This window comes from Muntiacus reevesi, unplaced genomic scaffold (genome assembly GCF_963930625.1).
Source record: "Muntiacus reevesi unplaced genomic scaffold, mMunRee1.1 SCAFFOLD_49, whole genome shotgun sequence".
In the NCBI taxonomy this organism is placed as follows: Eukaryota; Metazoa; Chordata; class Mammalia; order Artiodactyla; family Cervidae; genus Muntiacus; species Muntiacus reevesi.
In genome coordinates this window covers 858,742-865,520 of record NW_027077883.1, presented here as the reverse complement: position 1 = coordinate 865,520, position 6,779 = coordinate 858,742, and the positions used below count along the sequence as shown (strand labels likewise).

The 6,779-nt window shown below is 45.7% G+C and overlaps 1 non-coding gene across 1 annotated transcript; it reads left to right on the top strand.

Moving 5' to 3' along the window:
* Positions 1-6,147: 6,147 nt before the first annotated feature.
* Positions 6,148-6,219, top strand: TRNAC-GCA (transfer RNA cysteine (anticodon GCA)). The gene has a single exon. It is a non-coding gene; the product is annotated as a tRNA-Cys (tRNA).
* Positions 6,220-6,779: the final 560 nt, after the last annotated feature.

Here is a 6,779-nt window from a genome sequence, read left to right as displayed (position 1 = left end):
CACATACTCTGATTTTTCAGGCAGAAATGTTGGAATGTTTTGAATTGTAGAATTCAATTTTCAGAGATCTCTAACAGAAGTTGACTCCAAAAATTATTTGTCTCTTGAAGGATTAAAATTTGACTGATCTGGAAAATTCACACTTTGCTTCATCTGGAGTAAGACCCTTACTTAAACACTGACGTCTATGAACAGATTAAGAAATCGTAGGCTGGAACTATGAAATAATCCTTCACAGAAGTGACGATTTATATATCAGTATTTATTCCCCAAAGCACTGCTCATATAGCTTCAATTTTTATTTCTATTATCTCCTATCTTGTGTAACTTGTCTCATCAACTGCACTGCAAAATAGGAATCCCATCTTATGAATTTACACTCTGTTATGCCTGGCTCTATAAACATTGGCTATGTGGATGTTAATTAATTTTATTGATGTTTATCAATTAGTGATTTTTAAATCATTACAGCTAGCAATCTTGACTTCAGGAGAAGTCACTGAACTTGAAAATACTTCTGGCAATTCTTAAAAAGTTGCTCATCGTTGATTGTGATGAGATCTGAGGGCCAATATTCAGCAGTCCCTCAATGTCAAGGGCAGTTTAGGCTTATCCCCTATGAATCACAAGGCAATCAGATAGTTTCAGATATTATTTTTCTGTGATGTTTTCACATTTTTTTCCTTTGGACTGCAAGATTTGGATGAATTGTAAATTTAAAAATTAAGAAATAAATGTCAGTGCTCAGGAAGGTATTTGATTGCCCAAGATCCTGCAAGGCTCTAAACACCCTTTAAAACAAACCCATCCCTCGCTCCTAAACCCACACCCTTCCTGGATGACCAGATAAAGAGCGATTGTCATTCTCGTGAAATGCAAAGTGCTCAGGGACTTGCACGTATGAGGGCCCAGGAACAGTATTTCTACAGTTTAATGATGGAATTACTCCCCTTGGAGAAAGTTGCTTGAGCAAATTGAGCACATTGATTTTGAATCTCAACCACGCAAGTATGGTTCCAGGCGTTGCTGTCAGTTCCTTGGACTAGAAGCCTGCCGTCATTCTTTACCTCTTGCTCATATTTCCCCTGTCTGTAATTAACTGCTGAGTTGTGAAGTCATATCCACTAAAATTTTTCTCCGTTGCAGCTCCATCCCCACTGTCATCCTTGTTCAGGTATACGATCCTGAGATCGTATACCAGGACACCGACAACAGCCTTCTGATTTGCTCCCCACTCGATCTCCTCAAAAACGCCCTCTAACCCAAAGTAGTCTGGCTAAGGCACAAGTTGTAAAGCATCTTTTTGGAGAGGGCAATGCCAGCCCACTCCAGTACTCTTGCCTGGAAAATCCCATGGACAGACTAGTTTGGTAGGCTGCAGTCCATGGGGTCGCTAAGAGTCGGACACGACTGAACAACTTCACTTTCACTTTTCACTTTTCATGCACTGGAGAAGGAAATGGTAACCCACTCCAGTGTTCTTGCCTGGAGAATCCCAGGGATGGGGGAGCCAGGTGGGCTGCCATCTATGGGGTCGCACGGAGTCAGACAGGACTGAAGTGACTTAGCAGCAGCAGTAGCAAGCATCTTTTAATTTCATGCCTGCAGTCACCACCTGCAGTGATTTCCGAGCCCCCCAAAATAAAGTCTGCCACTGTTTAGTTTTCTGAATGTTGAGCTTTAAGGTAGCTTTTACACTCTCCACTTTCACTTTCATCAAGAGGCTCTATAGTTCTTCTTCCCTTTCTGCCATAAGGGTGGTGTCATCTGCATATCTGACGTTATTGATATTTCTCCTGGCAGTTTTGATTCCAGCTTGCGCTTCATCCAGCCCAGCATTTCTCATGATGTACTCTGCATATAAGTTAAATAAGCAAGGTGACACTATACAGCCTTGACATATTCCTTTCCCTGTTTGGAGCCAGTCTGTTGTTCCAGGTCCAGTTCTGTTTCTTCCTGACCTGCATACAGGTTTCTCAAGAGGCAGGTCAGGTGGTCTGGAATTCCCATCTCTTTCAGAATTTTCCCCAGTTCATTGTGACACCTGCAGTCAAAGGCTTTGGCACAGTCAATAAAGCAGAAATAGATGTTTCTCTGGTACTCTCTTGCTTTTTCCTTGATGCAGTGGATGTTGGCAGTTTGATCTCTGGTTCCTCTGCCTTTTCGAAATCCACCTTGAACATCTGGAAGCTCACAGCCCATGTTTTGTTGAAGCCTGGCTTGGAGAATTTTGAGCATTACTTTACTAGTGTGTGAGATGAGTGCAACTGTGCAGCATTTTGAACATTCTTTGTCATTGCTTTCCTTTGGGACTGGAATGAAAACTGACCTAACAACCTAGATGTGTTCAATTGCATATGCTAAAAGAACCAGCTTTGCAGTTTCCAAGGGGGAGGGGGGGGAGTTTAATTTTAACCAATTTTCTCTGAAGTCCAAGGAATAGCATGGCCATCCTGCATCAAAAAGTCATCTTTCCTTTATGTAGTCATAGTTTCATGCCTAAATTATAGACCAAATAGTGCTCAAATTGACTCTGATATCAGGGGCAGATCAGCTGATGAAAAGCTTGGATTGTCCCTCTGGAGGAAAGTGAGACCTTGGTCCCATCAGAAGAATACAAGGGTTTAAGAGAATTTGTAGGAGTGGGGAAAGCTTGGTCCATCCTACATGTACCATAATCTTAAACAATGGTTATTTACTTTACCGAAGTATAAAAAAAAAAAGGATTATGAACACAAAAATAAATCACTGAAAGGTTAAGAAATCAATAATCTGTGATTGAAAGCTGCATTCTAAGAAAACTGTGCTCTCTTTACCTAGAGAGTATACTAATTTCCAATCTGGTACCAGCTTACCAGATAACAAACAAACAAAAAATTGTTTATGGGTAAGATTAGAAAAGCTTCCGTATATCTTGAAGTAGCAGTATTTTTGCAAAGGCATCAGTGTGAAACCACAGAAGGCACGTTTAAAATCTGATTAAATTGAAATTGACAAAGTAAATCTGGTCATTGCTGTGATTTGAAACACTTTAATATGATAACTCGAATTATAACTGATGGCATTTTATCAGAACATATCAGATTTTCATGAATGTCACATAATTTCTAGGATATCTCTATTAGTATCATCAACCATACAATATAACTTGAGAAGATTCAATCACTCCTTCTGACAACACTTCCCATGTAGTTTAACATGCCAAATGAACTCAGGTTGTTTAATATCTTGCTTTGGGAAGTCTCACGGGCCCTCTGAAGCATCCCAAAGTTAGCTAGAAGTCAATTATTTAGGAAGGTTTGTTCATAAATATCAAAAGGGTTTATAACAGTCAGGTAGGCTGTGAAATAATACTTTTCCACTTAGCCAAAGTTACCAAAAGATTTCAAAGGTAAACCTAGGACGGATCATTTAAGAGGTAAAGAAACTTAAAATCCACTAGCAAAGGCAGTTCAGCGTCTCAAGAAACCTTGTACTAGGAACAAAACTCTTTTCTGGGGGTCCACTTTCCATAAAACCTCCTTATCGCCTTCTGTACCCATTCCTTTGCTTCCCCCATCCTGAAACTGCCACCTGCAAGTCTAAACTACTACTTTTTCCTTCATAAAATGTAATTTTATTCCTCATACCTTCCTTAATAACAAGTCATACATTTTTCCTTAAGCAACCGAGAACTGACTTTTATATTGGCATTTTACAGATTGGTGAACATACGTATAAGTGATACTATCTAAAAAAAAAAAAAAAATTGCTTTCTTACACTGAACATCTCAGCATGGCACCAGACACTATTCATGGATAGTCAAAATCTCTTTAGTTTCTATGTAAGAGGAAGGTCCTGTCAAGTAGTGAATGTTTCAGAACCTTAATTTATGAAATGATCTAGCTATTCAATACACTGTCATCACTTCGTTTAGCACAACCATAGAAATTCAGGTAACCAAAATCTGGAGAAACTATTGTAAGTTCAGTTCAGTTCAGTTGTGTCTGACTCTTTGCGACCCCGTGGCTGCCAGGCTTCCCTGTCCATCACCAAATCCCGGGGCTTGCTCAGCCTCATGTCCATTGAGTCAGTGATGCCATCCAACCATCTTATCCTCTGTTGTCCCCTTCTCCTCAGCCTTCAATCGAGACTACTATAGACAGATATTTTAAAGTATAATTATTTTTAATAGTTTATCTAAAAGCTCATATCACATTTACATTTTTAAGGAGTTTTTTTGGTTTGTTTTTAGAGGTACTTTCTTTGTTGACAAGTTTGTAAGAGATATAACAATATAGCAATATTCAAATTATAATAAATCTAGGCACTATGAAAAGTTTATGTTTAATGTTAATGACTCTTAGACATGTCTATATTAGAGCAGTGAAAAAAATAAAATACAAGATATTTAATATTGACTCTTTCCCAATTCACATGAATCCAAAATTCATTTAGGTCAATTTTTTTTCTTGTATTGAGAGCTATTTGAGTTGTGAGGGCTTCCTTTTCTTTAGATCATTTAAATAAGAACTCACTTACAACTTCAGCAATATAATCAAAAAACAGAAGACTCACACTGAGACATACAGAAATCCACACAGAGATCTTCTACTTTTACCCCTAAGATTTAAAATATCTCTTTGACTTCCCTTTTTTTTGGGGGGGGGGGGTGTTGAAGTTCTCATTTGCCCAAGGCTGAGGTCTCAGGCAAAGTGGGCATTGTTTTCTAGGGAAATGGTTAACTTCAAGCTTTGCCCTGGGCAGGCCTTTTTAACAAGCTATGTTTTTAATTGCATGTGCAAAAGAACCAGCTTTACAGTTTCCAAGAAAATTTTTTTTATTTTAACCAATTTCCTCTGATTCTATAGAATATCATGGCCATCCTAGGTCAGGTCATCTTTCCTTTCTGTAGTCATAGTTTTATCCCTGAATTATAGACAGATCAGCTGACAAGTTTTCCATTGTTGAACCTGCGGAAGGATCATTACTATGGTCGGTTCCAAGAGCGGCGCGGAGGTCTCGCCTAGCCGTGCCCGGCTCCTGAGCCTCTCCTCCACCCCGGCAGCGCCGGATGGAAAGGTAAGGGAGTTAAAGAGGTATGGAAGGCGGCGCGCCCAGGGCGGGCGGTCGGGTCTGGTGGCATTTCCGGTGGTAGGGGAAGAGGGGCCCGCGGGAGAGGGTGGGGGGCGGCGTGCAGAGTGCGGGTCGGGTGGGAAAGGCAGCTCTCCTCCGCCTTCCCGCTCGCCCCTCCATCCTCGGCCGGGCGCCCCGCCACCCTTGCCCTGCGCCCGGTGGCGGCGTCTCTGGTGTCCCTCTTCCGCCCAACCTCCCCGCCAATTTCCCTTGAGGCTGGATCCGAGGTTTGGGGTAGGGGTGGAGGTGCTCAGTGCGCCCCCACCCCACCGAAGGCGCCTTCACCCGCGGCGACGGCCATGGCTGCCATTCCCCCAGCCGCAGACCACACGGCGCAGATCCTCCGGTCGCGTCTTGTGGGCTGTGCGGCGTGACAGATGGCGGCTACCCATTGCTGGGCCGCTTGCCTGCCTGACGCGTCCCGCCGCTGGCCCTGGACCTGTTTGCCTCAGCCAGTCGTCGTCCGCTTTTCTGGGCCTGCTGCGCTGTCGCCAGACGCCTCCTCACGCCCTTCGAGCCTCCGGGCTTGCTCGCAGCCACCCCTCCCCACGCCTTGCGCAGCTGTCTTGTCTCTCACCCTCTCACCTCTGTCATGTCCCTGCCTGCTTGGCGCCATGCTTCCCGTCTTCTCTGCCCTTGGTGGTGGAGGGAGGAGGGTGCCTGGGACACGGGTGCGGGTAGGGGGCCCCGGTGGTTGAGGGGAGAGGACAGATTCCCGGGGGGCGGCCGTACCTGTGTACGAGGTGGTGGGGGAGGGCTCTGCCCATTTCGGGGGGGATGTGGGGTTGGTCGTTTGGCGTCGACGGGGACCTCCGGGCGGCGGTCGACTGGCGCACTGGGGGCCCCCATGTGTCACGGGCCTGGCAGGGTCGAGGCCCGCGGGTGGGGATTTGGCGGTGGTGGTCGAAATCGGGGCAGTGTCCCACAGGGCAAGCCTTGCACCTCGCCCGCCTCCCCCTTTCCGGGTACCTAGTGTGGGGCTTCCCTGGTGGCTCAGATGGTAAAGCGTCTGCCTGCAGTGCGGGAGACCTTCCCTGGTGGCTCAGATGGTAAAGCGTCTGCCTGCAGTGCGGGAGACCCAGGTTCGATCCCTGGGTTGGGAAGATCCCCTGGAGAAGGAAATGGCAACTCAGTCCAGTACCCTTGCCTAGAAAATTGCATGGACGGAGGAACCTGGTAGGTTCATGGGTCACTCAGTCGGACACGACTGAGCGACTTCACTTCACAGCTGATAAAAAGCTTGGGTTGTCTCTTAGGGTGGATTTGCTCCTGGATGGATTTCACCTGGCGGCAGTAGGGAGCCCCGCAGACCTCTCCTGGAAGTGGGCGTATGGCCGAAGCACACCTGGCCCATGTCGGGGGTGGAGCGTGCCTCCTCTGAGCTCCTAGGCAGTGGGTCCCAGGTCTCAGGGGTCTCCATTGCAACTGGGAATGCACATTTCGTGGGCTCCTGGATCCCCATCGATCAGCATCCAGTGAGGAGAGCGGCAGGGTACGGACCACAGGTAAGGGAACTGGGACTCGGTGGCGTAGGGTGGAGCAGGGAACCACGTGTTCCGCCCTCTCTGTTGGCATAGTTTCGATGCCCCCAACCTGGAGGTCACAGAAAGACCTCGCCATTGGGGTCAAGGCCTTTACCACTTTACCCCTTCATATAAAACTC